Raw genomic sequence first — 24,889 nt, forward strand, 5'->3', positions numbered from 1 at the left:
TGGGCTTGAACCACCAACCTTTTGAATAACAGCTGAACGCGCTAACCATTGCACCACGGAAGCCCAAAAATTAAATGGTCGTCAGGTATTGTGGAAAACTTATGACTTTTTACGCTACATCTGAGACCCCACCCCACAACACCTCTCCCGGGTGGGCTGGAACCACCAACCTTTCGGTTAACAGATGAACGCGCTAACCATTGCGCCACGGAAGGCCAAAAATTAAATGGTCGTCAGGTATGGTTGAAAAACACTGACTTTTTACGTAACATCTGAGACCAGGGTACGAGCCCACCCGGGAGCGGTGTTGTGAGGTCTCAGATGTGACGTAAAAAGCCAAAGTTTTTATACATTACTTGACGACCATTTAATTTTTGGGCTTCTGTGGTGCAATGGTTAGCGCGTTCAGCTGTTATTCGAAAGGTTGGTGGTTCGAGCCCAACTTGGAGAGGTGTGGGGGTCTCAGATGTAACGTAAAAAAGTCATAAGTTTTCTACTATACCTGACAACCATTTAATTTCTGAGCTTCCGTGGCTCGATGGTTAGCGCGTTGGGCTGTTAACCGAAAGGTTGGTGGTTCGAGACCACCCGGGAGCGGTATTGTGAGATCTCAGATGTGACGTAAAAAGCCAAAGTTTTTCCACAGTACCTGACGACCATTTAATTTTTAGGCTTCCGTGGCGCAATGGTTAGCGCGTTCGGCTGTTAACCGAAAGGTTTGTGGTTCGAGCCCATCCGGGAGCGGTGATGTAAGGTCCCAGATGTGACGTAAAAAGTCAAAGTTTTTCCACAATACCTGACGACCGTTTAATTTTTGGGCTTCCGTGGTGCAATGGTTAGCGCGCTCAGCTGTTATTTAAAAGGTTGGTGGTTCGAGCCCACCCGGGAGCGGTGTTGTGAGGTTTCAGATGTAAGGTAAAAAGCCAAAGTTTTTACACAATACCAGACGACCATTTAATTTTCGGGCTTCTGTGGCGCATTTTTAGCTAGTTCGGCTGTTATCCGAAAGGTTGTTGGTTCGAGCCCACCCGGGAGCAGTGTTGTGAGGTGTCAGATGTAACCCAAAATATAAAAGTTTTTCCACAATACCTGACGACCATTTAATTTTTAGGCTTCCTGGCGCGATGGTTAGCGCGTTCGGCTGTTAACTGAAAGGTTGGTGGTTAGAGCCCACGCTGGAGCGTTAGTGTGAAGTGTTATAAGTAACAAAGAGCTTGGAACATATAAGCCCCTAGAATTACACATCAAATCTACGCTTCGCGCGCCATGTTTTTTCAACAAGTATACTTTATCATTCGTCGGTAGCGCCATCTATGTGTGTGGCGCATAACTAGAAATTTCTATATTTGATTTTTTGCGCGAAAATGAAACATTTTCAAAGTGCTTTTAGTTTAATACACTACATGTTTAAATATAGTTTTTAAACGTTTAATAACATCAGGGATAGATAGACTTTTTTAAGACGGAATAAACAATGTTTGGCCTTTGCTTCGGTCCGACTCATAGACGAGTATATAGTCCCTTCCTTCATCACGTAACCAAAAAATTAAATTATCTTATTGGCTCACAAAAACTACGTATTGGTGACGTTGCTGACGGGGAGGGCCAAAAATACGTAATTCCTGTTTACCTCTGTCGCCATGACTACGACCCCTCTTGCGTTGTACCATAGCCCACTCGATCACGCGCGTCACGACGCAAGCTGCTCGCGCTATAGCTATAGAGCGTGGATCGAGTGGGCTATGGTTGTACAGATAAGCGTCTTCACAGGGGTTCAAAATGGAGCCGTCTAAATTCGAGGGTCCGATAATTATTTGGGAATTGTTTTTAATAGCAATTAAGAAGATAGTTAGTGAATTTGGTGCCGGTGTTTTGGATTTGGGGTACATCTGTAAGGGTGAAAAGTGTTCGCTAATTCTTTCTTAAGCCAATAATTTCTACTATCCTCATGATTTTGTAAACGAATTTTATGAAGTTAACCAAGGCTTAGTGAATGGTCAGGAGTTTTGTGAGCTTAGTGTTTGGTTAAAACCTGTGCTGTAATATCTATGATGACTTTTACTCAATTCTAACTCACTTTTAATTTTCTTGGGTCTTCCCCGTTTTTTTTTTCAGTTGCAAGTCCTATGTCTTGTGTAACTTCCATTTTTAAACAATGTTATTTCAAAAATTACAATCCGAGCCCATTCTAACTTGGCAGACGAAGGGGCAGACGACGTTTATTTGACCCGGATATACATACAACGCCATAACAAAAATAAGACCCGCCTCTTCTTTCATACCCCTCCGTCACGGGTAAGGGGGTCGTGGACTAGGACGCGCACCCGAATAACCCTGTTACCCATTCCGTCTTAAAAAAGTCTATCTATTTCTGATAACATAATAAAAACGATTTATTATTGAGAAAAACATCTGAAACCTCACAGCACCGCTCCTGGGTGGGCTCGAACCACCAACCTTTCGGTTAACAGCTGAACGAGGTAACCATTGCGCCACGGAAGCCCGAAAATTAGGTGATCATCAGGCATTGTGGAAAAACACCGACTTTTTACGTTACATCTGAGACCTCACAACACCGCTCCCGGATGAGCTCGAACCACCAACCTTTCGGTTAACAGCCGAACGCGCTAACCATTGAGCCACGGAAGCTCAGAAATTAAATGGTTGTCAGGAATTGTGGAAAACTTATGACTTTTTACGCTACATCTGGGACCCCACAACATCTCTCCCGGGTGGGCTCGAACCACCAACCTTTCGGTTAACAGCTGAACGCGCTAAGCATTGCGCCACGGAAGCCCAAAAATTAAACGTTCGTCAGGTATTGTGGAAAAACACTGACTTTTTACGTTACATCTGAGACCTCACAACAACGCTCTTGGATGGGCTTGAACGACCAAACTATCGGTTAAAAGCCGAACGCGCTAACCATTGAGCCTCGGAAGCTCTAAAATTAAATGATCGTCAGGCATTGTGGAAAAACTTTGACTTCTTACGTAACATCTGAAACCTCACAGCACCGCTCCTGGGTGGGCTCGAACCACCAACCTTTCGGTTAACAGCTGAACGCGCTAACCATTGCGCCACGGAAGCCCAAAAATTAGATGATCGAGAGGCATTGTGGAAAAACACCGACTTGTTACGTTACATCTGAGACCTCGCGTTAAGCTGTTAACCGAAAGGTTGGTGGTTCGAGCCCACCCGGGTGAGATGTTGTGGGGTCTCAGATGTAGCGTAAAAAGTCATAAGTTTTCCACAATACCTGACGACCATTTAATTTTTGGGCTTCCCTGGCGCAATGGTTAGCTTGTTCGGCTGTTATCCGATAGGTTGGTGGTTCGAGCCCATCTGGGAGCGGTGTTGTGAGGTCTCAGATGTGACGTAAAAAGTAAAAGTTTTTCCACAATACCTGACGACCATTTAATTTCAGAGCTTCCGTGGCTCAATGGTTAGCGCGTTCAGCTGTTATCCGAAAGGTTGTTGGTTCGAGCCCATTCGGGAGCGGTGTTGTGAGGTCTCAGATGTGACGTAAAAAGTCAAAGGTTTTCCTCAAAACCTGACGACCATTTCATTTTTGGGCTTCCGTTGCGCAATGATTATCACGTTCATTTGTTAACCGAAAGTTTGGTGGTTCAAGCCCATCCGGGAGAGGTGTTGTGGGGTCTCAGATGTAGCGTAAAAATTCATAAGTTTTTCCACAATACCTGAAGACCATTTAATTTTTGGGCTTCCGTGGGTCAATGGTTAGCGCGTTCGGCTGTTAACCGAAAGGTTGGTATTTCGAGTCAAACCGGGAGTGGTGTTGTGAGATCTCAAATGTAACGTAAAAAGCCAAAGTTTTTCCACAATAACTGAAGACCATTCAATTTTTGGGCTTCAGTTGCGCATTTTTAGCACGTTCGGCTGTTATTCGAAAGGTTGGTGGTTTGAGCCCACCCGGGAGAGGTGTTGTGGGGTCTCAGATGTAGCGTAAAAAGGCATAAGTTTTCCACAATACCTGACAAACATTTAATTTCTGAGCTTCCGTGGCTCAATGGTTAGCGCGTTCGGCTGTTAACCGAAAAGTTCGTGGTTCGAGCCCACCCGGGAGCGGTGTTGCGAGATATCAAATGTAACGTAAAAAGCCAAAGTTTTTCAACAATACTTGACGACCATTTAATTTTTGGGCTTCCGTGGTGCAATGGTTAGCGCGTACGGCTGTTAACCGAAAGGTTGTTAGTTCGAGTCCATCCGGGAGCGGTGTTGTGAGTCCTCAGATGTAACGTAAAAAGTCAGGGTTTTTCCACAATACCAGACGAACATTTAATATTTGGGCTTCTGTTGCGCAATGGTTATCGAGTTCGGCTGTTAACCGAAAGGTTGGTGGTTCGAGCCCACCCGGGAGCGGTGTTGTGAGGTCTCAGATGTAACGTAAAAAGTCAGTGTTTTTGAACAATACCTGACGAACGTTTAATTTTTGGGCTTCCGTGGCGCAATGGTTAGCGCGTTCGGCTGGTAACCGAAAGGTTGGTGGTTCGAGCCCACCCGGGAGAGATGTTGTGGGGTCTCAGATGTAGCGTAAAATGTCATAAGTTTTCCACAATACCTGACAATTATTTATTTTCTTAGCTTCCGTGGCTCAATGGTTAGCGCGTTCGGATGTTAACCGAAAAGTTGGTGGTTCGAGCCCACCCGGGAGCGGTGTTGTGAGATATCAATTGTAACGTAAAAAGCCAAAGTTTTTCAACAATACTTGACGACCATTTAATTTTTGGGCTTCCGTGGTGCAATGGTTAGCGCGTTCGGCTGTTAACCGAAAGGTTGTTAGTTCGAGCCCATCCGGGAGCGGTGTTGTGAGGTCTCAGATGTAGCGTAAATGTCATAAGTTTTCCACAATACCTGACATCCATTTAATTTCTAAGCTTCCGTGGCTTAATGGTTAGCAAGTTCGGCTGTTAATCGAAAGGTTGTTGGTTCGAGCCCATTCGGGAGCGGTGTTGTGAGGTCTCAGTTGTGACGTAAAAAGTCAAAGTTTTTCCACAATACCTGACGACCATTTAATTTCAGAGCTTCCGTGGCTCAATGGTTAGCGCGTTCAGCTGTTATCCGAAAGGTTTTTGGTTCGAGCCCATTCGGGAGCGGTGTTGTGAGGTCTCAGATGTGACGTAAAAAGTCAAAGGTTTTCCTCAAAACCTGACGACCATTTCATTTTTGGGCTTCCGTTGCGCAATGATTATCACGTTCATTTGTTAACCGAAAGTTTGGTGGTTCAAGCCCATCCGGGAGCGGTGTTGTGAGGTCTCAGATGTGACGTAAAAAGTCAATGTTTTTCCACAATACCTGACGTCCAATTAATTTTTGGGCTTCCGGGGCGCAATGGTTATCGCGTTCATCTGTTAACCGAAAGGTTGGTGGTTCAACCGCAACCGGGAGCGGTGTTGTGAGATGTCAGATGTGACGTAAAAAGTCAATGTTTTCCACAATACCTGACGACCATTTAATTTTTAGGCTTCCCTGGCACGATGGATAGCGCGTTCGGCTGTTAACCGAAAGGCAGGTGGTTAGAGCCCACACTGGAGGGTTAGTGTGAAGTGTTATAAGTAACGTAAAATTCAAAGGTTTTCCACAAGACCTGACAACGTTTTAAGTTCTAAGCTTCCGTGGCGCAATGGTTAGCTCGTTCAGCTGTTAACCGAAAGGTTGGTGGTTCACGCTCAACCAGGACAGGTGTTGTGGGGTCTCAGATGTAGTGTAAAAAGTCATAAGTTTTCCACAATACCTGACAGCCATTGAATTTCTGAGCTTAAGTGGCGCAATGGTTAGCGCGTTCGGCTGTTAACCGAAAGGTTGGTGGTTCGAGCCCAACCGGGAGCGGTGTTGTGAGGTCTCAGATGTAACGTAAAAAGTCAGTGTTTTTGCACAATACCTGACGAACGTTTAATTTTTCGGCTTCCGTGGCGCAAAGGTTAGCGCGTATAGCTGTTAACCGAAAGGTTGGTGGTTCGAGCCCACCCGGGACAGATGTTGTGGGGTCTCAGATGTAGCGTAAAAAGGCATACGTTTTCCACAATATCTGACAAACATTTAATTTCTGAGCTTCCGTGGCTCAATGGTTAGCGCGTTCGGCTGTTAACCGAAAAGTTCGTGGTTCGAGCCCACCCGGGAGCGGTGTTGTGAGATATCAAATGTAACGTAAAAAGCCAAAGTTTTTCAACAATACTTGACGACCATTTAATTTTTGGGCTTCCGTGGTGCAATGGTTAGCGCGTACGGCTGTTAACCGAAAGGTTGTTAGTTCGAGTCCATCCGGGAGCGGTGTTGTGAGTCCTCAGATGTAACGTAAAAAGTCAGGGTTTTTCCACAATACCAGACGAACATTTAATATTTGGGCTTCTGTTGCGCAATGGTTATCGAGTTCGGCTGTTAACCGAAAGGTTGGTGGTTCGAGCCCACCCGGGAGCGGTGTTGTGAGGTCTCAGATGTAACGTAAAAAGTCAGTGTTTTTGAACAATACCTGACGAACGTTTAATTTTTGGGCTTCCGTGGCGCAATGGTTAGCGCGTTCGGCTGGTAACCGAAAGGTTGGTGGTTCGAGCCCACCCGGGAGAGATGTTGTGGGGTCTCAGATGTAGCGTAAAATGTCATAAGTTTTCCACAATACCTGACAATTATTTATTTTCTTAGCTTCCGTGGCTCAATGGTTAGCGCGTTCGGATGTTAACCGAAAAGTTGGTGGTTCGAGCCCACCCGGGAGCGGTGTTGTGAGATATCAATTGTAACGTAAAAAGCCAAAGTTTTTCAACAATACTTGACGACCATTTAATTTTTGGGCTTCCGTGGTGCAATGGTTAGCGCGTTCGGCTGTTAACCGAAAGGTTGTTAGTTCGAGCCCATCCGGGAGCGGTGTTGTGAGGTCTCAGATGTAGCGTAAATGTCATAAGTTTTCCACAATACCTGACATCCATTTAATTTCTAAGCTTCCGTGGCTTAATGGTTAGCAAGTTCGGCTGTTAATCGAAAGGTTGTTGGTTCGAGCCCATTCGGGAGCGGTGTTGTGAGGTCTCAGTTGTGACGTAAAAAGTCAAAGTTTTTCCACAATACCTGACGACCATTTAATTTCAGAGCTTCCGTGGCTCAATGGTTAGCGCGTTCAGCTGTTATCCGAAAGGTTGTTGGTTCGAGCCCATTCGGGAGCGGTGTTGTGAGGTCTCAGATGTGACGTAAAAAGTCAAAGGTTTTCCTCAAAACCTGACGACCATTTCATTTTTGGGCTTCCGTTGCGCAATGATTATCACGTTCATTTGTTAACCGAAAGTTTGGTGGTTCAAGCCCATCCGGGAGCGGTGTTGTGAGGTCTCAGATGTGACGTAAAAAGTCAATGTTTTTCCACAATACCTGACGTCCAATTAATTTTTGGGCTTCCGGGGCGCAATGGTTATCGCGTTCATCTGTTAACCGAAAGGTTGGTGGTTCAACCGCAACCGGGAGCGGTGTTGTGAGATGTCAGATGTGACGTAAAAAGTCAATGTTTTCCACAATACCTGACGACCATTTAATTTTTAGGCTTCCCTGGCACGATGGATAGCGCGTTCGGCTGTTAACCGAAAGGCAGGTGGTTAGAGCCCACACTGGAGGGTTAGTGTGAAGTGTTATAAGTAACGTAAAATTCAAAGGTTTTCCACAAGACCTGACAACATTTTAAGTTCTAAGCTTCCGTGGCGCAATGGTTAGCTCGTTCAGCTGTTAACCGAAAGGTTGGTGGTTCAAGCTCAACCAGGACAGGTGTTGTGGGGTCTCAGATGTAGTGTAAAAAGTCATAAGTTTTCCACAATACCTGACAGCCATTGAATTTCTGAGCTTAAGTGGCGCAATGGTTAGCGCGTTCGGCTGTTAACCGAAAGGTTGGTGGTTCGAGCCCAACCGGGAGCGGTGTTGTGAGGTCTCAGATGTAACGTAAAAAGTCAGTGTTTTTGCACAATACCTGACGAACGTTTAATTTTTCGGCTTCCGTGGCGCAAAGGTTAGCGCGTATAGCTGTTAACCGAAAGGTTGGTGGTTCGAGCCCACCCGGGACAGATGTTGTGGGGTCTCAGATGTAGCGTAAAAAGGCATACGTTTTCCACAATATCTGACAAACATTTAATTTCTGAGCTTCCGTGGCTCAATGGTTAGCGCGTTCGGCTGTTAACCGAAAAGTTCGTGGTTCGAGCCCACCCGGGAGCGGTGTTGTGAGATATCAAATGTAACGTAAAAAGCCAAAGTTTTTCAACAATACTTGACGACCATTTAATTTTTGGGCTTCCGTGGTGCAATGGTTAGCGCGTACGGCTGTTAACCGAAAGGTTGTTAGTTCGAGTCCATCCGGGAGCGGTGTTGTGAGTCCTCAGATGTAACGTAAAAAGTCAGGGTTTTTCCACAATACCAGACGAACATTTAATATTTGGGCTTCTGTTGCGCAATGGTTATCGAGTTCGGCTGTTAACCGAAAGGTTGGTGGTTCGAGCCCACCCGGGAGCGGTGTTGTGAGGTCTCAGATGTAACGTAAAAAGTCAGTGTTTTTGAACAATACCTGACGAACGTTTAATTTTTGGGCTTCCGTGGCGCAATGGTTAGCGCGTTCGGCTGGTAACCGAAAGGTTGGTGGTTCGAGCCCACCCGGGAGAGATGTTGTGGGGTCTCAGATGTAGCGTAAAATGTCATAAGTTTTCCACAATACCTGACAATTATTTATTTTCTTAGCTTCCGTGGCTCAATGGTTAGCGCGTTCGGATGTTAACCGAAAAGTTGGTGGTTCGAGCCCACCCGGGAGCGGTGTTGTGAGATATCAATTGTAACGTAAAAAGCCAAAGTTTTTCAACAATACTTGACGACCATTTAATTTTTGGGCTTCCGTGGTGCAATGGTTAGCGCGTTCGGCTGTTAACCGAAAGGTTGTTAGTTCGAGCCCATCCGGGAGCGGTGTTGTGAGGTCTCAGATGTAGCGTAAATGTCATAAGTTTTCCACAATACCTGACATCCATTTAATTTCTAAGCTTCCGTGGCTTAATGGTTAGCAAGTTCGGCTGTTAATCGAAAGGTTGTTGGTTCGAGCCCATTCGGGAGCGGTGTTGTGAGGTCTCAGTTGTGACGTAAAAAGTCAAAGTTTTTCCACAATACCTGACGACCATTTAATTTCAGAGCTTCCAGGCTCAATGGTTAGCGCGTTCAGCTGTTATCCGAAAGGTTGTTGGTTCGAGCCCATTCGGGAGCGGTGTTGTGAGGTCTCAGATGTGACGTAAAAAGTCAAAGGTTTTCCTCAAAACCTGACGACCATTTCATTTTTGGGCTTCCGTTGCGCAATGATTATCACGTTCATTTGTTAACCGAAAGTTTGGTGGTTCAAGCCCATCCGGGAGCGGTGTTGTGAGGTCTCAGATGTGACGTAAAAAGTCAATGTTTTTCCACAATACCTGACGTCCAATTAATTTTTGGGCTTCCGGGGCGCAATGGTTATCGCGTTCATCTGTTAACCGAAAGGTTGGTGGTTCAACCGCAACCGGGAGCGGTGTTGTGAGATGTCAGATGTGACGTAAAAAGTCAATGTTTTTCCACAATACCTGACGACCATTTAATTTTTAGGCTTCCCTGGCACGATGGATAGCGCGTTCGGCTGTTAACCGAAAGGCAGGTGGTTAGAGCCCACACTGGAGGGTTAGTGTGAAGTGTTATAAGTAACGTAAAATTCAAAGGTTTTCCACAAGACCTGACAACATTTTAAGTTCTAAGCTTCCGTGGCGCAATGGTTAGCTCGTTCAGCTGTTAACCGAAAGGTTGGTGGTTCAAGCTCACCCAGGACAGGTGTTGTGGGGTCTCAGAAGTAGTGTAAAAAGTCATAAGTTTTCCACAATACCTGACAGCCATTGAATTTCTGAGCTTAAGTGGCGCAATGGTTAGCGCGTTCGGCTGTTACCCGAAAGGTTGGTGGTTCGAGCCCAACCGGGAGCGGTGTTGTGAGGTCTCAGATGTAACTTAAAAAGTCAGTGTTTTTGCACAATACCTGACGAACGTTTAATTTTTGGGCTTCCGTGGTGCAATGGTTAGCGCGTACGGCTGTTAACCGAAAGGTTGTTAGTTCGAGCCCATCCGGGAGCGGTGTTGTGAGGTCTCAGATGTAGCGTAAATGTCATAAGTTTTCCACAATACCTGACATCCATTTAATTTCTAAGCTTCCGTGGCTTAATGGTTAGCAAGTTCGGCTGTTAATCGAAAGGTTGTTGGTTCGAGCCCATTCGGGAGCGGTGTTGTGAGGTCTCAGTTGTGACGTAAAAAGTCAAAGTTTTTCCACAATACCTGACGACCATTTAATTTCAGAGCTTCCGTGGCTCAATGGTTAGCGCGTTCAGCTGTTATCCGAAAGGTTGTTGGTTCGAGCCCATTCGGGAGCGGTGTTGTGAGGTCTCAGATGTGACGTAAAAAGTCAAAGGTTTTCCTCAAAACCTGACGACCATTTCATTTTTGGGCTTCCGTTGCGCAATGATTATCACGTTCATTTGTTAACCGAAAGTTTGGTGGTTCAAGCCCATCCGGGAGCGGTGTTGTGAGGTCTCAGATGTGACGTAAAAAGTCAATGTTTTTCCACAATACCTGACGTCCAATTAATTTTTGGGCTTCCGGGGCGCAATGGTTATCGCGTTCATCTGTTAACCGAAAGGTTGGTGGTTCAACCGCAACCGGGAGCGGTGTTGTGAGATGTCAGATGTGACGTAAAAAGTCAATGTTTTTCCACAATACCTGACGACCATTTAATTTTTAGGCTTCCCTGGCACGATGGATAGCGCGTTCGGCTGTTAACCGAAAGGCAGGTGGTTAGAGCCCACACTGGAGGGTTAGTGTGAAGTGTTATAAGTAACGTAAAATTCAAAGGTTTTCCACAAGACCTGACAACATTTTAAGTTCTAAGCTTCCGTGGCGCAATGGTTAGCTCGTTCAGCTGTTAACCGAAAGGTTGGTGGTTCAAGCTCACCCAGGACAGGTGTTGTGGGGTCTCAGAAGTAGTGTAAAAAGTCATAAGTTTTCCACAATACCTGACAGCCATTGAATTTCTGAGCTTAAGTGGCGCAATGGTTAGCGCGTTCGGCTGTTAACCGAAAGGTTGGTGGTTCGAGCCCAACCGGGAGCGGTGTTGTGAGGTCTCAGATGTAACGTAAAAAGTCAGTGTTTTAGCACAATACCTGACGAACGTTTAATTTTTGGGCTTCCGTGGCGCAAAGGTTAGCGCGTATAGCTGTTAACCGAAAGGTTGGTGGTTCGAGCCCACTCGGGACAGATGTTGTAAGGTCTCAGATGTAGCGTAAAAAGGCATAAGTTTTCCACAATACCTGACAAACATTTAATTTCTGAGCTTCCGTGGCTCAATGGTTAGCGCGTTCGGCTGTTAACCGAAAAGTTCGTGGTTCGAGCCCACCCGGGAGCGGTGTTGTGAGATATCAAATGTAACGTAAAAAGCCAAAGTTTTTCAACAATACTTGACGACCATTTAATTTTTGGGCTTCCGTGGTGCAATGGTTAGCGCGTACGGCTGTTAACCGAAAGGTTGTTAGTTCGAGTCCATCCGGGAGCGGTGTTGTGAGTCCTCAGATGTAACGTAAAAAGTCAGGGTTTTTCCACAATACCAGACGAACATTTAATATTTGGGCTTCTGTTGCGCAATGGTTATCGAGTTCGGCTGTTAACCGAAAGGTTGGTGGTTCGAGCCCACCCGGGAGCGGTGTTGTGAGGTCTCAGATGTAACGTAAAAAGTCAGTGTTTTTGAACAATACCTGACGAACGTTTAATTTTTGGGCTTCCGTGGCGCAATGGTTAGCGCGTTCGGCTGGTAACCGAAAGGTTGGTGGTTCGAGCCCACCCGGGAGAGATGTTGTGGGGTCTCAGATGTAGCGTAAAAAGTCATAAGTTTTCCACAATACCTGACAATTATTTATTTTCTTAGCTTCCGTGGCTCAATGGTTAGCGCGTTCGGATGTTAACCGAAAAGTTGGTGGTTCGAGCCCACCCGGGAGCGGTGTTGTGAGATATCAATTGTAACGTAAAAAGCCAAAGTTTTTCAACAATACTTGACGACCATTTAATTTTTGGGCTTCCGTGGTGCAATGGTTAGCGCGTTCGGCTGTTAACCGAAAGGCAGGTGGTTAGAGCCCACACTGGAGGGTTAGTGTGAAGTGTTATAAGTAACGTAAAATTCAAAGGTTTTCCACAAGACCTGACAACATTTTAAGTTCTAAGCTTCCGTGGCGCAATGGTTAGCTCGTTCAGCTGTTAACCGAAAGGTTGGTGGTTCAAGCTCACCCAGGACAGGTGTTGTGGGGTCTCAGAAGTAGTGTAAAAAGTCATAAGTTTTCCACAATACCTGACAGCCATTGAATTTCTGAGCTTAAGTGGCGCAATGGTTAGCGCGTTCGGCTGTTAACCGAAAGGTTGGTGGTTCGAGCCCAACCGGGAGCGGTGTTGTGAGGTCTCAGATGTAACGTAAAAAGTCAGTGTTTTAGCACAATACCTGACGAACGTTTAATTTTTGGGCTTCCGTGGCGCAAAGGTTAGCGCGTATAGCTGTTAACCGAAAGGTTGGTGGTTCGAGCCCACTCGGGACAGATGTTGTAAGGTCTCAGATGTAGCGTAAAAAGGCATAAGTTTTCCACAATACCTGACAAACATTTAATTTCTGAGCTTCCGTGGCTCAATGGTTAGCGCGTTCGGCTGTTAACCGAAAAGTTCGTGGTTCGAGCCCACCCGGGAGCGGTGTTGTGAGATATCAAATGTAACGTAAAAAGCCAAAGTTTTTCAACAATACTTGACGACCATTTAATTTTTGGGCTTCCGTGGTGCAATGGTTAGCGCGTACGGCTGTTAACCGAAAGGTTGTTAGTTCGAGTCCATCCGGGAGCGGTGTTGTGAGTCCTCAGATGTAACGTAAAAAGTCAGGGTTTTTCCACAATACCAGACGAACATTTAATATTTGGGCTTCTGTTGCGCAATGGTTATCGAGTTCGGCTGTTAACCGAAAGGTTGGTGGTTCGAGCCCACCCGGGAGCGGTGTTGTGAGGTCTCAGATGTAACGTAAAAAGTCAGTGTTTTTGAACAATACCTGACGAACGTTTAATTTTTGGGCTTCCGTGGCGCAATGGTTAGCGCGTTCGGCTGGTAACCGAAAGGTTGGTGGTTCGAGCCCACCCGGGAGAGATGTTGTGGGGTCTCAGATGTAGCGTAAAAAGTCATAAGTTTTCCACAATACCTGACAATTATTTATTTTCTTAGCTTCCGTGGCTCAATGGTTAGCGCGTTCGGATGTTAACCGAAAAGTTGGTGGTTCGAGCCCACCCGGGAGCGGTGTTGTGAGATATCAATTGTAACGTAAAAAGCCAAAGTTTTTCAACAATACTTGACGACCATTTAATTTTTGGGCTTCCGTGGTGCAATGGTTAGCGCGTTCGGCTGTTAACCGAAAGGTTGTTAGTTCGAGCCCATCCGGGAGCGGTGTTGTGAGGTCTCAGATGTAACGCAAAAAGTCAAAGTTTTTCCACAATACCTGACGTCCATTTAATTTTTGGGCTTCCGTTGCGCAATGGTTATCGCGTTCGGCTGTTAACCGAAATTTTGGTGGTTCGAGCCCATCCGGGAGCGGTGTTGTGGGGTCTCAGATGTAGCGTAAAAAGTCATAAGTTTTCCACAATACCTGACAACCATTTAATTTCTGAGCTTCCGTGAAGCAATGGTTAGCGCGTTCGGCTGTTAACCGAAAGGTTGGTGGTTCGAGCCCACCCGAGAGAGATGTTGTGGGGTCTCAGATGTAGCGTAAAAAGTCATAAGTTTTCCACAATACCTGACAATTATTTATTTTCTTAGCTTCCGTGGCTCAATGGTTAGCGCGTTCGGATGTTAACCGAAAAGTTGGTGGTTCGAGCACACCCGGGAGCGGTGTTGTGAGATATCAAATGTAACGTAAAAAGCCAAAATTTTTCAACAATACTTGACGACCATTTAATTTTTGGGCTTCCGTGGTGCAATGGTTAGCGCGTACGGCTGTTAACCGAAAGGTTGTTAGTTCGAGTCCATCCGGGAGCGGTGTTGTGAGTCCTCAGATGTAACGTAAAATTCAGGGTTTTTCCACAATACCAGACGAACATTTAATATTCGGGCTTCTGTTGCGCAATGGTTATCGAGTTCGGCTGTTAACCGAAAGGTTGGTGGTTCGAGCCCACCCGGGAGCGGTGTTGTGAGGTCTCAGATGTAACGTAAAAAGTCAGTGTTTTTGAACAATACCTGACGAACGTTTAATTTTTGGCCTCCGTGGCGCAATGGTTAGCGCGTTCGGCTGGTAACCGAAAGGTTGGTGGATCGAGCCCACCCGGGAGAGATGTTGTGGGGTCTCAGATGTAGCGTAAAAAGTCATAAGTTTTCCACAATACCTGACAATTATTTATTTTCTTAGCTTCCGTGGCTCAATGGTTAGCGCGTTCGGATGTTAACCGAAAAGTTGGTGGTTCGAGCCCACCCGGGAGCGGTGATGTGAGATATCAATTGTAACGTAAAAAGCCAAAGTTTTTCAACAATACTTGACGACCATTTAATTTTTGGGCTTCCGTGGTGCAATGGTTAGCGCGTTCGGCTGTTAACCGAAAGGTTGTTAGTTCGAGCCCATCCGGGAGCGGTGTGGTGAGGTCTCAGATGTAGCGTAAATGTCATAAGTTTTCCACAATACCTGACATCCATTTAATTTCTAAGCTTCCGTGGCTTAATGGTTAGCAAGTTCGGCTGTTAATCGAAAGGTTGTTGGTTCGAGCCCATTCGGGAGCGGTGTTGTGAGGTCTCAGTTGTGACGTAAAAAGTCAAAGTTTTTCCACAATACCTGACGACCATTTAATTTCAGAGCTTCCGTGGCTCAATGGTTAGCGCGTTCAGCTGTTATCCGAAAGGTTGTTGGTTCGAGCCCATTCGGGAGCGGTGTTGTGAGGTCTCAGATGTGACGTAAAAAGTCAAAGGTTTTCCTCAAAACCTGACGACCATTTCATTTTTGGGCTTCCGTTGCGCAATGATTATCACGTTCATTTGTTAACCGAAAGTTTGGTGGTTCAAGCCCATCCGGGAGCGGTGTTGTGAGGTCTCAGATGTGACGTAAAAAGTCAATGTTTTTCCACAATACCTGACGTCCAATTAATTTTTGGGCTTCCGGGGCGCAATGGTTATCGCGTTCATCTGTTAACCGAAAGGTTGGTGGTTCAACCGCAACCGGGAGCGGTGTTGTGAGATGTCAGATGTGACGTAAAAAGTCAATGTTTTTCCACAATACCTGACGACCATTTAATTTTTAGGCTTCCCTGGCACGATGGATAGCGCGTTCGGCTGTTAACCGAAAGGCAGGTGGTTAGAGCCCACACTGGAGGGTTAGTGTGAAGTGTTATAAGTAACGTAAAATTCAAAGGTTTTCCACAAGACCTGACAACATTTTAAGTTCTAAGCTTCCGTGGCGCAATGGTTAGCTCGTTCAGCTGTTAACCGAAAGGTTGGTGGTTCAAGCTCACCCAGGACAGGTGTTGTGGGGTCTCAGAAGTAGTGTAAAAAGTCATAAGTTTTCCACAATACCTGACAGCCATTGAATTTCTGAGCTTAAGTGGCGCAATGGTTAGCGCGTTCGGCTGTTAACCGAAAGGTTGGTGGTTCGAGCCCAACCGGGAGCGGTGTTGTGAGGTCTCAGATGTAACGTAAAAAGTCAGTGTTTTAGCACAATACCTGACGAACGTTTAATTTTTGGGCTTCCGTGGCGCAAAGGTTAGCGCGTATAGCTGTTAACCGAAAGGTTGGTGGTTCGAGCCCACTCGGGACAGATGTTGTGGGGTCTCAGATGTAGCGTAAAAAGGCATAAGTTTTCCACAATACCTGACAAACATTTAATTTCTGAGCTTCCGTGGCTCAATGGTTAGCGCGTTCGGCTGTTAACCGAAAAGTTCGTGGTTCGAGCCCACCCGGGAGCGGTGTTGTGAGATATCAAATGTAACGTAAAAAGCCAAAGTTTTTCAACAATACTTGACGACCATTTAATTTTTGGGCTTCCGTGGTGCAATGGTTAGCGCGTACGGCTGTTAACCGAAAGGTTGTTAGTTCGAGTCCATCCGGGAGCGGTGTTGTGAGTCCTCAGATGTAACGTAAAAAGTCAGGGTTTTTCCACAATACCAGACGAACATTTAATATTTGGGCTTCTGTTGCGCAATGGTTATCGAGTTCGGCTGTTAACCGAAAGGTTGGTGGTTCGAGCCCACCCGGGAGCGGTGTTGTGAGGTCTCAGATGTAACGTAAAAAGTCAGTGTTTTTGAACAATACCTGACGAACGTTTAATTTTTGGGCTTCCGTGGCGCAATGGTTAGCGCGTTCGGCTGGTAACCGAAAGGTTGGTGGTTCGAGCCCACCCGGGAGAGATGTTGTGGGGTCTCAGATGTAGCGTAAAAAGTCATAAGTTTTCCACAATACCTGACAATTATTTATTTTCTTAGCTTCCGTGGCTCAATGGTTAGCGCGTTCGGATGTTAACCGAAAAGTTGGTGGTTCGAGCCCACCCGGGAGCGGTGTTGTGAGATATCAATTGTAACGTAAAAAGCCAAAGTTTTTCAACAATACTTGACGACCATTTAATTTTTGGGCTTCCGTGGTGCAATGGTTAGCGCGTTCGGCTGTTAACCGAAAGGTTGTTAGTTCGAGCCCATCCGGGAGCGGTGTTGTGAGGTCTCAGATGTAACGCAAAAAGTCAAAGTTTTTCCACAATACCTGACGTCCATTTAATTTTTGGGCTTCCGTTGCGCAATGGTTATCGCGTTCGGCTGTTAACCGAAATTTTGGTGGTTCGAGCCCATCCGGGAGCGGTGTTGTGGGGTCTCAGATGTAGCGTAAAAAGTCATAAGTTTTCCACAATACCTGACAACCATTTAATTTCTGAGCTTCCGTGAAGCAATGGTTAGCGCGTTCGGCTGTTAACCGAAAGGTTGGTGGTTCGAGCCCACCCGAGAGAGATGTTGTGGGGTCTCAGATGTAGCGTAAAAAGTCATAAGTTTTCCACAATACCTGACAATTATTTATTTTCTTAGCTTCCGTGGCTCAATGGTTAGCGCGTTCGGATGTTAACCGAAAAGTTGGTGGTTCGAGCACACCCGGGAGCGGTGTTGTGAGATATCAAATGTAACGTAAAAAGCCAAAATTTTTCAACAATACTTGACGACCATTTAATTTTTGGGCTTCCGTGGTGCAATGGTTAGCGCGTACGGCTGTTAACCGAAAGGTTGTTAGTTCGAGTCCATCCGGGAGCGGTGTTGTGAGTCCTCAGATGTAACGTAAAAAGTCAGGGTTTTTCCACAATACCAGACGAACATTTAATATTCGGGCTTCTGTTGCGCAATGGTTATCGAGTTCGGCTGTTAACCGAAAGGTTGGTGGTTCGAGCCCACCCGGGAGCGGTGTTGTGAGGTCTCAGATGTAACGTAAAAAGTCAGTGTTTTTGAACAATACCTGACGAGCGTTTAATTTTTGGCCTCCGTGGCGCAATGGTTAGCGCGTTCGGCTGGTAACCGAAAGGTTGGTGGATCGAGCCCACCCGGGAGAGATGTTGTGGGGTCTCAGATGTAGCGTAAAAAGTCATAAGTTTTCCACAATACCTGACAATTATTTATTTTCTTAGCTTCCGTGGCTCAATGGTTAGCGCGTTCGGATGTTAACCGAAAAGTTGGTGGTTCGAGCCCACCCGGGAGCGGTGTTGTGAGATATCAATTGTAACGTAAAAAGCCAAAGTTTTTCAACAATACTTGACGACCATTTAATTTTTGGGCTTCCGTGGTGCAATGGTTAGCGCGTTCGGCTGTTAACCGAAAGGTTGTTAGTTCGAGCCCATCCGGGAGCGGTGTGGTGAGGTCTCAGATGTAGCGTAAATGTCATAAGTTTTCCACAATACCTGACATCCATTTAATTTCTAAGCTTCCGTGGCTTAATGGTTAGCAAGTTCGGCTGTTAATCGAAAGGTTGTTGGTTCGAGCCCATTCGGGAGCGGTGTTGTGAGGTCTCAGTTGTGACGTAAAAAGTCAAAGTTTTTCCACAATACCTGACGACCATTTAATTTCAGAGCTTCCGTGGCTCAATGGTTAGCGCGTTCAGCTGTTATCCGAAAGGTTGTTGGTTCGAGCCCATTCGGGAGCGGTGTTGTGAGGTCTCAGATGTGACGTAAAAAGTCAAAGGTTTTCCTCAAAACCTGACGACCATTTCATTTTTGGGCTTCCGTTGCGCAATGATTATCACGTTCATTTGTTAACCGAAAGTTTGGTGGTTCAAGCCCATCCGGGAGCGGTGTTGTGAGGTCTCAGATGTGACGTAAAAAGTCAATGTTTTTCCACAATACCTGACGTCCAATTAATTTTTGGGCTTCCGGGGCGCAATGGTTATCGCGTTCATCTGTTAACCGAAAGGTTGGTGGTTCAACCGCAACCGGGAGCGGTGTTGTGAGATGTCAGATGTGACGTAAAAAGTCAATGTTTTTCCACAATACCTGACGACCATTTAATTTTTAGGCTTCCCTGGCACGATGGATAGCGCGTTCGGCTGTTAACCGAAAGGCAGGTGGTTAGAGCCCACACTGGAGGGTTAGTGTGAAGTGTTATAAGTAACGTAAAATTCAAAGGTTTTCCACAAGACCTGACAACATTTTAAGTTCTAAGCTTCCGTGGCGCAATGGTTAGCTCGTTCAGCTGTTAACCGAAAGGTTGGTGGTTCAAGCTCACCCAGGACAGGTGTTGTGGGGTCTCAGAAGTAGTGTAAAAAGTCATAAGTTTTCCACAATACCTGACAGCCATTGAATTTCTGAGCTTAAGTGGCGCAATGGTTAGCGCGTTCGGCTGTTAACCGAAAGGTTGGTGGTTCGAGCCCAACCGGGAGCGGTGTTGTGAGGTCTCAGATGTAACGTAAAAAGTCAGTGTTTTAGCACAATACCTGACGAACGTTTAATTTTTGGGCTTCCGTGGCGCAAAGGTTAGCGCGTATAGCTGTTAACCGAAAGGTTGGTGGTTCGAGCCCACTCGGGACAGATGTTGTGGGGTCTCAGATGTAGCGTAAAAAGGCATAAGTTTTCCACAATACCTGACAAACATTTAATTTCTGAGCTTCCGTGGCTCAATGGTTAGCGCGTTCGGCTGTTAACCGAAAAGTTCGTGGTTCGAGCCCACCCGGGAGCGGTGTTGTGAGATATCAAATGTAACGTAAAAAGCCAAAGTTTTTCAACAATACTTGACGACCATTTAATTTTTGGGCTTCCGTGGTGCAATGGTTAGCGCGTACGGCTGTTAACCGAAAGGTTGTTAGTTCGAGTCCATCCGGGAGCGGTGTTGTGAGTCCTCAGATGTAACGTAAAAAGTCAGGGTTTTTCCACAATACCAGACGAACATTTAATATTTGGGCTTCTGTTGCGCAATGGTTATCGAGTTCGGCTGTTAACCGAAAGGTTGGTGGTTCGAGCCCACCCGGGAGCGGTGTTGTGAGGTCTCAGATGTAACGTAAAAAGTCAGTGTTTTTGAACAATACCTGACGAACGTTTAATTTTTGGGCTTCCGTGGCGCAATGGTTAGCGCGTTCGGCTGGTAACCGAAAGGTTGGTGGTTCGAGCCCACCCGGGAGAGATGTTGTGGGGTCTCAGATGTAGCGTAAAAAGTCATAAGTTTTCCACAATACCTGACAATTATTTATTTTCTTAGCTTCCGTGGCTCAATGGTTAGCGCGTTCGGATGTTAACCGAAAAGTTGGTGGTTCGAGCCCACCCGGGAGCGGTGTTGTGAGATATCAATTGTAACGTAAAAAGCCAAAGTTTTTCAACAATACTTGACGACCATTTAATTTTTGGGCTTCCGTGGTGCAATGGTTAGCGCGTTCGGCTGTTAACCGAAAGGTTGTTAGTTCGAGCCCATCCGGGAGCGGTGTTGTGAGGTCTCAGATGTAACGCAAAAAGTCAAAGTTTTTCCACAATACCTGACGTCCATTTAATTTTTGGGCTTCCGTTGCGCAATGGTTATCGCGTTCGGCTGTTAACCGAAATTTTGGTGGTTCGAGCCCATCCGGGAGCGGTGTTGTGGGGTCTCAGATGTAGCGTAAAAAGTCATAAGTTTTCCACAATACCTGACAACCATTTAATTTCTGAGCTTCCGTGAAGCAATGGTTAGCGCGTTCGGCTGTTAACCGAAAGGTTGGTGGTTCGAGCCCACCCGAGAGAGATGTTGTGGGGTCTCAGATGTAGCGTAAAAAGTCATAAGTTTTCCACAATACCTGACAATTATTTATTTTCTTAGCTTCCGTGGCTCAATGGTTAGCGCGTTCGGATGTTAACCGAAAAGTTGGTGGTTCGAGCACACCCGGGAGCGGTGTTGTGAGATATCAAATGTAACGTAAAAAGCCAAAATTTTTCAACAATACTTGACGACCATTTAATTTTTGGGCTTCCGTGGTGCAATGGTTAGCGCGTACGGCTGTTAACCGAAAGGTTGTTAGTTCGAGTCCATCCGGGAGCGGTGTTGTGAGTCCTCAGATGTAACGTAAAAAGTCAGGGTATTTCCACAATACCAGACGAACATTTAATATTTGGGCTTCTGTTGCGCAATGGTTATCGAGTTCGGCTGTTAACGGAAAGGTTGGTGGTTCGAGCCCACCCGGGAGCGGTGTTGTGAGGTCTCAGATGTAACGTAAAAAGTCAGTGTTTTTGAACAATACCTGACGAACGTTTAATTTTTGGGCTTCCGTGGCGCAATGGTTAGCGCGTTCGGATGGTAACCGAAAGGTTGGTGGTTCGAGCCCACCCGGGAGAGATGTTGTGGGGTCTCAGATGTAGCGTAAAAAGTCATAAGTTTTCCACAATACCTGACAATTATTTATTTTCTTAGCTTCCGTGGCTCAATGGTTAGCGCGTTCGGATGTTAACCGAAAAGTTGGTGGTTCGAGCCCACCCGGGAGCGGTGTTGTGAGATATCAATTGTAACGTAAAAAGCCAAAGTTTTTCAACAATACTTGACGACCATTTAATTTTTGGGCTTCCGTGGTGCAATGGTTAGCGCGTTCGGCTGTTAACCGAAAGGTTGTTAGTTCGAGCCCATCCGGGAGCGGTGTTGTGAGGTCTCAGATGTAACGCAAAAAGTCAAAGTTTTTCCACAATACCTGACGTCCATTTAATTTTTGGGCTTCCGTTGCGCAATGGTTATCGCGTTCGGCTGTTAACCGAAATTTTGGTGGTTCGAGCCCATCCGGGAGCGGTGTTGTGGGGTCTCAGATGTAGCGTAAAAAGTCATAAGTTTTCCACAATACCTGACAACCATTTAATTTCTGAGCTTCCGTGAAGCAATGGTTAGCGCGTTCGGCTGTTAACCGAAAGGTTGGTGGTTCGAGCCCACCCGAGAGAGATGTTGTGGGGTCTCAGATGTAGCGTAAAAAGTCATAAGTTTTCCACAATACCTGACAATTATTTATTTTCTTAGCTTCCGTGGCTCAATGGTTAGCGCGTTCGGATGTTAACCGAAAAGTTGGTGGTTCGAGCACACCCGGGAGCGGTGTTGTGAGATATCAAATGTAACGTAAAAAGCCAAAATTTTTCAACAATACTTGACGACCATTTAATTTTTGGGCTTCCGTGGTGCAATGGTTAGCGCGTACGGCTGTTAACCGAAAGGTTGTTAGTTCGAGTCCATCCGGGAGCGGTGTTGTGAGTCCTCAGATGTAACGTAAAAAGTCAGGGTTTTTCCACAATACCAGACGAACATTTAATATTCGGGCTTCTGTTGCGCAATGGTTATCGAGTTCGGCTGTTAACCGAAAGGTTGGTGGTTCGAGCCCACCCGGGAGCGGTGTTGTGAGGTCTCAGATGTAACGTAAAAAGTCAGTGTTTTTGAACAATACCTGACGAACGTTTAATTTTTGGCCTCCGTGGCGCAATGGTTAGCGCGTTCGGCTGGTAACCGAAAGGTTGGTGGTTCGAGCCCACCCGGGAGAGATGTTGTGGGGTCTCAGATGTAGCGTAAAAAGTCATAAGTTTTCCACAATACCTGACAATTATTTATTTTCTTAGCTTCCGTGGCTCAATGGTTAGCGCGTTCGGATGTTAACCGAAAAGTTGGTGGTTCGAGCCCACCCGGGAGCGGTGTTGTGAGATATCAATTGTAACGTAAAAAGCCAAAGTTTTTCAACAATACTTGACGACCATTTAATTTTTGGGCTTCCGTGGTGCAATGGTTAGCGCGTTCGGCTGTTAACCGAAAGGTTGTTAGTTCGAGCCCATCCGGGAGCGGTGTGGTGAGGTCTCAGATGTAGCGTAAATGTCATAAGTTTTCCACAATACCTGACATCCATTTAATTTCTAAGCTTCCGTGGCTTAATGGTTAGCAAGTTCGGCTGTTAATCGAAAGGTTGTTGGTTCGAGCCCATTCGGGAGCGGTGTTGTGAGGTCTCAGTTGTGACGTAAAAAGTCAAAGTTTTTCCACAATACCTGACGACCATTTAATTTCAGAGCTTCCGTGGCTCAATGGTTAGCGCGTTCAGCTGTTATCCGAAAGGTTGTTGGTTCGAGCCCATTCGGGAGCGGTGTTGTGAGGTCTCAGATGTGACGTAAAAAGTCAAAGGTTTTCCTCAAAACCTGACGACCATTTCATTTTTGGGCTTCCGTTGCGCAATGATTATCACGTTCATTTGTTAACCGAAAGTTTGGTGGTTCAAGCCCATCCGGGAGCGGTGTTGTGAGGTCTCAGATGTGACGTAAAAAGTCAATGTTTTTCCACAATACCTGACGTCCAATTAATTTTTGGGCTTCCGGGGCGCAATGGTTATCGCGTTCATCTGTTAACCGAAAGGTTGGTGGTTCAACCGCAACCGGGAGCGGTGTTGTGAGATGTCAGATGTGACGTAAAAAGTCAATGTTTTTCCACAATACCTGACGACCATTTAATTTTTAGGCTTCCCTGGCACGATGGATAGCGCGTTCGGCTGTTAACCGAAAGGCAGGTGGTTAGAGCCCACACTGGAGGGTTAGTGTGAAGTGTTATAAGTAACGTAAAATTCAAAGGTTTTCCACAAGACCTGACAACATTTTAAGTTCTAAGCTTCCGTGGCGCAATGGTTAGCTCGTTCAGCTGTTAACCGAAAGGTTGGTGGTTCAAGCTCACCCAGGACAGGTGTTGTGGGGTCTCAGAAGTAGTGTAAAAAGTCATAAGTTTTCCACAATACCTGACAGCCATTGAATTTCTGAGCTTAAGTGGCGCAATGGTTAGCGCGTTCGGCTGTTAACCGAAAGGTTGGTGGTTCGAGCCCAACCGGGAGCGGTGTTGTGAGGTCTCAGATGTAACGTAAAAAGTCAGTGTTTTAGCACAATACCTGACGAACGTTTAATTTTTGGGCTTCCGTGGCGCAAAGGTTAGCGCGTATAGCTGTTAACCGAAAGGTTGGTGGTTCGAGCCCACTCGGGACAGATGTTGTGGGGTCTCAGATGTAGCGTAAAAAGGCATAAGTTTTCCACAATACCTGACAAACATTTAATTTCTGAGCTTCCGTGGCTCAATGGTTAGCGCGTTCGGCTGTTAACCGAAAAGTTCGTGGTTCGAGCCCACCCGGGAGCGGTGTTGTGAGATATCAAATGTAACGTAAAAAGCCAAAGTTTTTCAACAATACTTGACGACCATTTAATTTTTGGGCTTCCGTGGTGCAATGGTTAGCGCGTACGGCTGTTAACCGAAAGGTTGTTAGTTCGAGTCCATCCGGGAGCGGTGTTGTGAGTCCTCAGATGTAACGTAAAAAGTCAGGGTTTTTCCACAATACCAGACGAACATTTAATATTTGGGCTTCTGTTGCGCAATGGTTATCGAGTTCGGCTGTTAACCGAAAGGTTGGTGGTTCGAGCCCACCCGGGAGCGGTGTTGTGAGGTCTCAGATGTAACGTAAAAAGTCAGTGTTTTTGAACAATACCTGACGAACGTTTAATTTTTGGGCTTCCGTGGCGCAATGGTTAGCGCGTTCGGCTGGTAACCGAAAGGTTGGTGGTTCGAGCCCACCCGGGAGAGATGTTGTGGGGTCTCAGATGTAGCGTAAAAAGTCATAAGTTTTCCACAATACCTGACAATTATTTATTTTCTTAGCTTCCGTGGCTCAATGGTTAGCGCGTTCGGATGTTAACCGAAAAGTTGGTGGTTCGAGCCCACCCGGGAGCGGTGTTGTGAGATATCAATTGTAACGTAAAAAGCCAAAGTTTTTCAACAATACTTGACGACCATTTAATTTTTGGGCTTCCGTGGTGCAATGGTTAGCGCGTTCGGCTGTTAACCGAAAGGTTGTTAGTTCGAGCCCATCCGGGAGCGGTGTTGTGAGGTCTCAGATGTAACGCAAAAAGTCAAAGTTTTTCCACAATACCTGACGTCCATTTAATTTTTGGGCTTCCGTTGCGCAATGGTTATCGCGTTCGGCTGTTAACCGAAATTTTGGTGGTTCGAGCCCATCCGGGAGCGGTGTTGTGGGGTCTCAGATGTAGCGTAAAAAGTCAAAAGTTTTCCACAATACCTGACAACCATTTAATTTCTGAGCTTCCGTGAAGCAATGGTTAGCGCGTTCGGCTGTTAACCGAAAGGTTGGTGGTTCGAGCCCACCCGAGAGAGATGTTGTGGGGTCTCAGATGTAGCGTAAAAAGTCATAAGTTTTCCACAATACCTGACAATTATTTATTTTCTTAGCTTCCGTGGCTCAATGGTTAGCGCGTTCGGATGTTAACCGAAAAGTTGGTGGTTCGAGCACACCCGGGAGCGGTGTTGTGAGATATCAAATGTAACGTAAAAAGCCAAAATTTTTCAACAATACTTGACGACCATTTAATTTTTGGGCTTCCGTGGTGCAATGGTTA

The 24,889-nt window shown here is 46.0% G+C and overlaps 12 non-coding genes across 12 annotated transcripts; all 12 read left to right on the plus strand.

The window, feature by feature from the left end:
* Positions 1 to 4,457: 4,457 nt before the first annotated feature.
* TRNAT-GGU (transfer RNA threonine (anticodon GGU)) lies at positions 4,458 to 4,530 on the plus strand. Its single transcript has one exon. It is a non-coding gene; the product is annotated as a tRNA-Thr (tRNA).
* A 1,982-nt stretch (positions 4,531 to 6,512) lies between these two features.
* On the plus strand, positions 6,513 to 6,585 carry TRNAT-GGU (transfer RNA threonine (anticodon GGU)). Its single transcript has one exon. It is a non-coding gene; the product is annotated as a tRNA-Thr (tRNA).
* A 1,982-nt stretch (positions 6,586 to 8,567) lies between these two features.
* TRNAT-GGU (transfer RNA threonine (anticodon GGU)) lies at positions 8,568 to 8,640 on the plus strand. Its single transcript has one exon. It is a non-coding gene; the product is annotated as a tRNA-Thr (tRNA).
* A 3,156-nt stretch (positions 8,641 to 11,796) lies between these two features.
* Positions 11,797 to 11,869, plus strand: TRNAT-GGU (transfer RNA threonine (anticodon GGU)). Its single transcript has one exon. It is a non-coding gene; the product is annotated as a tRNA-Thr (tRNA).
* A 1,249-nt stretch (positions 11,870 to 13,118) lies between these two features.
* TRNAT-GGU (transfer RNA threonine (anticodon GGU)) lies at positions 13,119 to 13,191 on the plus strand. Its single transcript has one exon. It is a non-coding gene; the product is annotated as a tRNA-Thr (tRNA).
* A 1,101-nt stretch (positions 13,192 to 14,292) lies between these two features.
* Positions 14,293 to 14,365, plus strand: TRNAT-GGU (transfer RNA threonine (anticodon GGU)). The gene has a single exon. It is a non-coding gene; the product is annotated as a tRNA-Thr (tRNA).
* A 1,983-nt stretch (positions 14,366 to 16,348) lies between these two features.
* On the plus strand, positions 16,349 to 16,421 carry TRNAT-GGU (transfer RNA threonine (anticodon GGU)). Its single transcript has one exon. It is a non-coding gene; the product is annotated as a tRNA-Thr (tRNA).
* A 1,102-nt stretch (positions 16,422 to 17,523) lies between these two features.
* TRNAT-GGU (transfer RNA threonine (anticodon GGU)) lies at positions 17,524 to 17,596 on the plus strand. The gene has a single exon. It is a non-coding gene; the product is annotated as a tRNA-Thr (tRNA).
* Positions 17,597 to 19,579: 1,983 nt separating this feature from the next.
* On the plus strand, positions 19,580 to 19,652 carry TRNAT-GGU (transfer RNA threonine (anticodon GGU)). Its single transcript has one exon. It is a non-coding gene; the product is annotated as a tRNA-Thr (tRNA).
* Positions 19,653 to 20,755: 1,103 nt separating this feature from the next.
* On the plus strand, positions 20,756 to 20,828 carry TRNAT-GGU (transfer RNA threonine (anticodon GGU)). Its single transcript has one exon. It is a non-coding gene; the product is annotated as a tRNA-Thr (tRNA).
* A 1,102-nt stretch (positions 20,829 to 21,930) lies between these two features.
* Positions 21,931 to 22,003, plus strand: TRNAT-GGU (transfer RNA threonine (anticodon GGU)). Its single transcript has one exon. It is a non-coding gene; the product is annotated as a tRNA-Thr (tRNA).
* A 1,983-nt stretch (positions 22,004 to 23,986) lies between these two features.
* Positions 23,987 to 24,059, plus strand: TRNAT-GGU (transfer RNA threonine (anticodon GGU)). Its single transcript has one exon. It is a non-coding gene; the product is annotated as a tRNA-Thr (tRNA).
* The last annotated feature ends 830 nt before the right edge of the window (positions 24,060 to 24,889 follow it).

This window comes from Phalangium opilio, unplaced genomic scaffold (assembly GCF_054372755.1).
Source record: "Phalangium opilio isolate 3A_F unplaced genomic scaffold, DU_Popi_V2 ptg000101l_1, whole genome shotgun sequence".
In the NCBI taxonomy this organism is placed as follows: Eukaryota; Metazoa; Arthropoda; class Arachnida; order Opiliones; family Phalangiidae; genus Phalangium; species Phalangium opilio.